Consider the following 9,468-nt stretch of genomic DNA (forward strand, 5'->3'; position numbering starts at 1 on the left):
ATAGATTCTGCTAGTAATTTGATAATAATCGCTCAAAATTACGTAAAATTATTTGTATGTTTCCCATTACTAGCAATGATCGTACCTCATACCTGTGAACTTTTTTGACCGTTACGGAGCCAAATTCCCGGTACCCGGAATGTAACAAACTCCTTAATATTTTCTATTTCAATTTACAAGCATGACGTATAGTTAAATCGTGGCACGTCAGCTTTGTCACCGGCAGAAATATAGCCATGGTGAAGCAGGGGTAAAGTGTCACGAGCACGCTCGCTATTAATTTCAGTTTTTCCATAAGGAAAATATTTAGCTTTTCCCGAGGCCTTGGCAAATGGGATGTATTTAGTGAAAATCTTGTAAAGTATATTTCCTCGACATTAAAAAAAATAAACATTGTTAGTTCTGCTTTGTCGGTGCATATTTATTGTTAAAAACTAAAAGAGAAAAGCCTTCCTAAAGCTCTCGGATATTTCCAAAAACGTCTATCGAATAGAACTGCAGGATACTTTTCTATAAACTTCGTAAGGTCTAACGAAACTAACCCGAAATATCACGATAAAAACTTCTCACATTTTACGAACTTATTAACACGTTCAGACGCCGGCGCATAATCGGATCTCATCTTTCATATTGAGTTTACGCTCCCCACAAATTGCAAGGAACTTCATTAAATTTGTAACACTATATTTCACAACGATATTCTATGTTTAATTAAATATTTTTTCTTTTGCTATGTATAGCAAAGACTAAAGATTAGTTTAATTTTTAATGATTTCTAACGGTGTTTTATTAATGTTTACTGAGACATATTTTACAATGGTTTTATAAAGTGAAGTATTGATTATTGTGCCAGATAGACAAACGAAATTACGGTGATGATGGCTGGAGATAGAAAAAAAAGAAAATTGTGGAATGCGTTTTGAATTGATTACCTGTCAATATAAATATAACATTTTATTTTATTACTTACTATTAATGTCTTGTATTTTATTGATTAAAATAAAGCTATATTATTATTATTGATCATGCTTTCACTATCCGTAGAATCACTGCTAATAGACGGCTACGAAGTCAAGTTCGCGAGTGCGTGCGGTATCTTAAATTCTTAATATTTGGTCAAAATATGTTTATGACCAAAACAATAATTCTTCTACTGACCTTTGGTTCGGAAACCACAGGGTTTGTAATTTATGCATAGAGATAATTAAAAATCGGGCTTTATTAATGATATACATTATTAAAGTTGCCAGGTTAAAAATAAATTCTGGTCTTTGAATTTTTTTAAATCTTTATTACAAAGGACTTGCCATATTATACTTATCTTTTCCAATCCCACCAACCATTTGGAAAGTATTTGACAGCCGTAATCATTATTCAAAGATATTAGGAACTCATGTATTGTCCCATTAATATACGAAAAAAAATCTTATTCCTAAGATAATAATTACACTCGTATAAAAATAAGAAAATTTGGAATTATATTAATGAAATAGTTTTCGCTCTAGGCAATGAAATAATTGTACAAAGATTTTTCTTTTTAATTTACTAAAATAACGGTATAATTTAATAATGTTGTTCAGGAATCTTATATTTGAAGATAAAAATGAAGATGAACTACTTCTAAATTAGTTACTTAGTTTAATACGAAAACCAATAATAAATTTCACTAAATTTTATATATTAAAATCTAATAAAGACTCATAGCTATACTTAAAATTTTACGGCATAAATCAATTTATTTTTAATAATTTATTTATTGAAAAAAGGGTATTTAACTCGATACAATTTCGTTAAGTTATTTATCTTTTACATGTTAAAACTTTAATAATTAACGTAGCTTAATCCCATATCACAGAATTTTCTTCTTATAACTCCGGTTAAATTATGATGTCAAGAACAACATTCCAGCGAACAATTACGCATTGAAAATTTATTTCTGTTGATGATCGTTAGCGCATCGTATTCTTAGCCTACAAAACTGATCCGCTCTAATAAAACTAAAATAGGCCTTTATGAAGGACTTTTATAAACTGTATTATATGACACAATTTCATTGAAATTCTCAGCTCTTTGATATCCGCGTTCATTGCATTGAAATGACACACACATATATATTTTCGTTATTAATTAAATTTTCACGGAACACATTCAAAGACATATTAAGTCGAAAATTTGTTACATAATTATGATAGTAAAAGTGTTATATATAGTACAGTAGAAAACAGAAAGAGCTAAGCAAGAGATGCATCATAAGATAAACCAGGTTCTTACTGGTTTCTCAGGGGGATACGTCATGATGAGCGCTAGCGAGGTCCAGGTACGTTGGAGAGTTAAAATGTAAGTCGCACTTAAAATTTAGATATTTAGAATGATTATAAGACTTGGTTCGACACGCTGCTCATACGTGGAGTAGGGTGATCCGAACTTTACCACCTAAAAGAGTTTCATGCAGGAGTTCAGATGTCCATGCGCTTCAAAAGGTGCTGCTGATCCATCCCTATGGTGTGTGGACTCAGTTTCCGCACTTAAACGCTCAATAGGTCCGTTGTACGTAAAGTCCTGGCTAACTAAGTCAGCCTTTTCCTTCCAAAAGTACAGAAGCTTCCTGGGCACTCCCTCGGAGCGACCTCACTGCTGATCCATCCCTATAACTAGACCCGATCTCTCCCAGCTTCACTTACCAGTGCGAAGAGTGGTAAAACTTAGTAAGCCCAGTATCATCCCAAAGTAACAATTACTGTAAGGTGGTCGAATCGCCCAGCGCCATGACTCCGGTGATACCGCATCCCGCTTAAGGCGATTGTTGGTGAAAAAGATTTCGTTGCAAGCTATGAAATACTTAATTGTAATATTATAACTTTATCCTAGTACATTTATTTATTTTTTTTATTTTTATTTATTTAAATACAAAATATATACATTATACATTATAAATATTGTTATTCTTAATCTACGATAAATGATTCGGTGTGCCTACGGGCAAAGGCCTCCCCCATTGTCCTCCATTTTTCCTTATTGTATACCAATTTCGTCCAGGTCTTAGTCTTACCAGCCATTTCCATGATTTCATCGGCCCACCTTTTAAATTGCCTACCTCTGTTTCTTTTATGGCCTCTTAGTACATACGTATCCTAGTACATACTGGGAAGTAAAAAGTTTGTCCATTTTATTTTGTTTACGTCAAAGTCGTGATCCGAAAGTATTCCCAAAAGTCGATCGATGTCCTCCTAAAAGCCTTTTTTAATACCATCAAACAATAACTTTTTGCGAAACAAGATTCTTAAAGGCTCGTTATCTTCTTCGAAAACTTTTAAAAATACAAACTTTATATCGTTTCCAACCACAACTTTATCCACTCTTAAATCACTTTCCTTTAATATTCTTGCATGCTAGCATTTACTCATGGATTCGTTTGTATTGAAATATATCCCAAATTAAAAATACATATCAGGAATAAATCGGCTAAATACGTATTCATGCGCATTGCATATTTTTATCAATAGGTGAAAAATGATTTACTCTATATTTAGTCATTTTTGAGTAAATCATTAGAAAAAAAGAAGGAAAAACGATCATCTCGCGCTGAGTTTATTTTGTGGTGATGCGACTATTAATATAAAATATCTAATCTATGAGTATGTAATAGTTTTTGTATATTCAAGCATAACAATATTACGAAATCTCCTACAGCAATACATAATATAGACCTCCTCAACAAATGGGACATAAAACACAAATTCAATTCTAATAGTTCTGAAATAAGCGCATTTAACAACCTTCAGCTTTATAATGTTAATAGCATTGCTCTGTCCATAAATTAAATGTTTTTCTGAAATTTACAAAAATTAGGAACTATTTACACCCCTTTGTTATCCAATCTATTATATATTATAGAACTTTCATACATCATTATTTAAGTATGATAGAAAATAATTTAATTACTGATGTTTGACAGAGATAGATCCGTCAAACATTAACATGAATTCATGTTTGTGTGCAAATATTAAAAAATCACCCCTGATTATAAATAATTTTACTGCGAAAATTCGAAGACTGAAAACCACAAGTAGTTCTCATCCGAGCCATCGAACTGTAGATTAAGGTCTATCAACGTCTGTCATTGTGAAAGGATTCTCATGTTAACTTATTATTTTTGAACAAAGCAACATCGATCACTGTCTAATAAAATGCACGGATCACCAGTTTTTGTGGTTTGTAACGCAAATACGAACTGTCTATTACATTTCCGGTTGTTTGGACGTTTGGGCATTTTACTAGGAAATTTACGCTATATGATTATTATCAGTGCTTAAAAAAGAAATTGTTTTAAATTCAATTAAGGCTCTATAGCGTCAAATTTATTTACCTTTTTAAGGCACATTTATTACCCACGTTTTGTATCATAAATTTTGTAAGTCAAAGAATATAATTTTATATATTATTATAGAGAAAATTAATACGAATTTCCATCCGTGCGGTCTAGCTTTATGCAGCAACATTTAATCATTCGTTGGCAACATTAGTAAACAAATTGCAACAAAGAGTTACTGTTAGTATCGATTATTTATGATAATAATTATATTAAGTATAAGTATTACATAGATATCAGCCTCTCTCCCGGTTCTTATTTGAAAAAAATCCTTAACAATAAAGGCACAACGTATTAGTGATGAGGAAGGAAATGGTTTCGAAACATTCGTTGTGAATGCTTAATATTCTCATTTCCTACTCTTTGATTACGGGTAAGACGAACCATTGTGTTCAGCTTTTTGAGAAGGAATACATTAAACGAAACTCAAAAGTTAGAATTCTTGGCAGTATTCGAAATTTTCATTAAATGGAGCCTTGTGTTAAGTTATTTAAATCGCAACACTAAATTGATTCATTTAGAAATTGACGATTCAATTGACAATGAATACTGAATTATTATTTTTTGCTGTGTTATTCAATAATATAAGTTATATTATTATTTAATAATTTTATTATTAGTTATATTATTTGTTAGTTGCAATCAATAGCTCTATAATGTTAGTGACGGTATAAAACTGATCAATTACATTTCACAAATAAAATAGTGCAGAGTCGCCGAGTCATAACACATGATAATGTATATTATATATTGTATAGGAAAAAAAATACGTCTATTGTTTCTTAACAATAATAATTAATATCTTTATTAATTCATAACATTTAATTTATTGGGAATCTATGTTCTATATAGTAATAACTTTTATAAGGCATTTAGGTAGCGCATCGAGATATTTCTATTTTATTAAAGCGTAGTGACCATAGATCAATTTTTTTAGTATAGTACAACACAAAACAAAATATTTGGTCTACGGTGTGTTCTGGCTCACGTAGGCCTTTCGAGGTCTCTCCGCTTGTTTCAACATCTAGGCTACCCAGCCATATGGTTTCCAGATCATCCCTCCATAGCCTGACCTGTCTTCTTCGTTTTCCGTTCCAACCTCGTGGCAACCAATCCTTTGTGATTATTATCCATATCCATCGCCATTTTAACCGCACACTATGGCACTTGTAACATATCTTCCACATTTGTAATACATTAGGAATTAGGATAAACAACTGTGAAAAGTAATGATATAGAAAAAAAGCTGAAACTGAATTGCTCTATTAAAACCAACTTTACAAACTTAATTTTAAAATAATCATATCATTTTTAAATTAGTGTGTTAAATAGGTTTAGGGTGGGTTGTTTCAAACCATTTGCTATCGTAACTTACGTTCGTTAAAATTTGACAGACACGTATGAACTTTAACGTCTGTTAACTTGTTAGCGTTGCTTCATTGTCAAAAAATGAGTTCGTCATTGTTAATGGGGTTGCCTGTTTGCGTAACGCTATTTTGACCTAATGTTTTATGGGAATTTTTTTTTAGTAATAACAACATTGATAAAAACAATGTCATTTGAAACATTCTGTCAAGTTTGACATCGATGTTTATTGTTTTGTACGAAAGGATAATTAAAAAGTGTTTAATTTTAATATAAATAATGGAAACCTTTTCGCCAAAGTAAGTATAAAGCTATTATTATATTGCATGAATTGTATATGCGCAAAGTATATATATTATATTGAGAGATATAGTTAGAAGTGTATTTATTTACGTGACTCATTGACTTTCAGAGAACGTTCGGTAAATTTTGGAAAAGAAGAGGACAGACTTAGAAATTTAATAGGAAAAACATAAACACATATTATTTCATAAAAAGACAGACAGTACTAACAATTTGCAAAAAAAAAAGAGGGCATGGAGTGCGATTCATGCAGAATCGAATGCCCTTTCAGATAATAAATATGAAAAAGAAATTTTTGAGGTGCGTGTTCAACATCTAAATGAGAAGAGGAAGAACGATGAAATCATTTTTAAACTACAAGAAAAAAAATTACTTACTATTAATTATACTAAAGGGATGTAAGATTATATGAAACTGCCATTTCTAATGTAAAATGTATGAAAAGTGGTACTTATTTACCTTTGCAATAAAAAATAAACTTACTATAACTTGTTTATGATCAGAATTGCTTGAAACTTAGTATAAATGCTCTTCAAAATAATTAAAGTTGTGTGTATCAATGTTATAAAATTAGTGTAAAAAATAATAAAAACTGTAAAAAAATAGATTTTTAATATGAATTAATTCTTATGTGCATAGGCAGGCTTAACTATGTAATGTTATAATTCGGTAATAAAAAGGCATATTATTTTTGTCAAACATTTTATTTCTCCACCAAAAGCATGCAATAGCTATATATTATACAGTATATAATATGTTAATCCTTCACCATATTTCACATCCATACCATAAAATAGTTATAATCTGAAAATAAGACAGCTTTAAAATTATAATTTGAGATTTGTTTTCTTTGAAGTTAAAAATAATCTAAATATTAACATACCTTGCAAAATAATAATAATTAAACTATGTATCCCACATATTAGAATAAAATTAAATTTAGAGAAAACTAGTTTTCTGTTTGTTGTCAATGAAGTTAACTTTGGTCTAAATTAATAAAATCTGTAGGCTGTAATTCAGTTAGTAAAGGCATATTATTTTTGTCAAATATTTTATTTCTTTACCAAAGGCATGCAATAAGCAATATAAACAGTATAGAATATGTTAGTCCTTCACCATACCACCCATACACCCATGCCATAAAAAAGTTATAATCTGAAATATAAGACATCTTTAATATTAAATTTGCAATTTATTTTTTGAAGTCAAAAATAATCGTAATATTAACATACCTTGCAAAATAATTATTAATCAAACCATCTCTAATATTAAATTCAGAGGAAACGGAGTTTAGAAAGTACGAACTACGAAGTTACAAACCAAAATTTGACGATTACCAATGGTTCGAGCACTGGTTAACGTAAGCGTAACTTTTTAACGAACGTAAGCTGTCATAGATGGTGAATCAACACTTTTTTTGTTTAACGTTCGTTAGCGCCATATTTAACGGTTACGTGTCCGTCAAAATTTGTTGATGCAACCCACCCTTAGTCTAACCTCGTGCGTTATAACAATACTGCACAAGATTCACTGAACATTTTGTTTTGGGAAAGTAGTCACAATCTGTGCCTTCCAAAACTACAGAATCATAAAAGCCGAAAAGAAGCAGATATTTTAGTCAAATTTTATGGTATTTTCGTAGATAAATTAGTTACATTTTATCATCAAGGTCGATGCGAAGTCGTGATGTAAAAGCGCGCGTATTCTTGGCGTCATTGCGTAACTTTCACAAATTTCCCGCTACAATTTATATTTCCGATTCTCATATCTTTCACTGACTGAAAGAAAATGTTTTAATATTAAGACATAAGCAACAGAAAATTTAGTAAGTAAGGTTAAATAAGATCTTAATTTAAAGGCTAGGTGCCGCTGATCGACAGGGAGGAAAAGGGTCTAAAACAGCTGAAAGTTAGAAATTGGTGGGAGATCGCAGAGCCAGTGTGAATGAGTGTTTATTTTAAGGTACGTTTACTATATACAGACAAATCAGAAGATGTAAAAGAAAAAGTATATATATATAGGTGAACTTTGAACCGATATTATATAAGTTATGCTTAGAAGTGTTTCGTTCAACTTTGATTTTGTTCCCTTTGGAGTAGAGACTTGGGCCGTGAGGTTCAAGTGCACAAGGGTTAATTAAATATTTAAGTTGGTGCCTGGTAGATAGTACCGGTGACCCCAAAGCTGGTGCTTTCCTCAATGAATAAGTATCGCAATATAGAGAGGAAATGCTGCCAGCGTCCCTGTGGTAGTGTACCTTTAAGGTACACTGCCACCAAACTTTTAATTTGGTTTCAATTTTCATTTTTAATTATTTTAATTATAACGACGTCGGTTAGGAAAATTGTACATACTGTTTATTTGATTGTTATGTTTAGGTTTTGATAAATGTTAGTTATGCTATACTTCACAGTTTAAGGATAGCTATACTGACGAACTATAGAATATATATGAAAGCAACAAGCAACGTTGCCAACATGAGACGACGTGGATTAACCGCCCAACTATAGCGTGGGCGGCGTTCAAATGCTTTTAATTTATGAAGTAAATTATAAACTCGTGCTAATTGAGTAAACATATGTAAGAAAACTGGCTTAAAACTAATTTGCCGAATAAAAGTTTGTTTCACTGATAATTTCTCTTTAAAGACCACTAGGCGATTTACCTTCCGTGCTGTATTAAAGAAAATATTAGCTTGAAGCCCGTTCTAGTATGTTACGGATTATTAAATCAGACGGTAAAAGCATCTTAAATCTAGAAACACAGCACTTAGCTAATAATAAACAACATTTAATATTAACAATATGAAACAAACCATATTTCTAGCATAAATATTAATAGAAGCGCGAGTGCCAACAATACAATATATTGTTTTACAGTCGGCCAAAGTAAATTGTATGAAATCGATATAATTTTAAACTAGACAGGACCTTTAACGACGATTATTTAGTGACGAATATTCAAGTTTTATAGTTAAGTTAACAGTTACGGTTAACAGGTTTCGTTTAGTTTAATATAATTAAATTCTTTATTCTTCATTTCATTTTTTCTGTATATATTTGTAAAATTATAGACACTAAATTTCTTATTTTCCTGGATATTAACTTTGCTGTAGCTTTGTTTGCGTTATAGTTTGTATAGGATCGTGCATGCTAGAGATTATTTATACACAATAGTTTTAATAGACAACAGAACGACTACTGTATGTTTCGAAAACAATTTAGTATAAAGTAGTGTTGGTCTAGTGGCTTCAGCGTGCGACTCTCATTCCTGAGGTCGTAGGTTCGATCCTCGGCTCTGCACCAATGGACTTTTTTTCTATGTGCGCCTATAAACATTCGCTCGTACGGTGAAGGAAATCACGTGAGGAAACCGACATGTCTTAGACCCAAAAAGTCGACGGCGTGTGTCAGGCTGATCACCTACTTGCC

General features: G+C 31.3%; 1 long non-coding RNA gene across 1 annotated transcript; it reads left to right on the top strand.

The window, feature by feature from the left end:
• The first annotated feature begins 5,709 nt into the window (after positions 1–5,709).
• Positions 5,710–6,730, top strand: LOC125054170. The gene is made up of 2 exons (XR_007117670.1): positions 5,710–6,033; positions 6,309–6,730. It is a non-coding gene; the product is annotated as an uncharacterized LOC125054170 (long non-coding RNA).
• The last annotated feature ends 2,738 nt before the right edge of the window (positions 6,731–9,468 follow it).

The sequence above is a fragment of the Pieris napi genome, chromosome 11 (assembly GCF_905475465.1).
Source record: "Pieris napi chromosome 11, ilPieNapi1.2, whole genome shotgun sequence".
In the NCBI taxonomy this organism is placed as follows: domain Eukaryota; kingdom Metazoa; phylum Arthropoda; class Insecta; order Lepidoptera; family Pieridae; genus Pieris; species Pieris napi.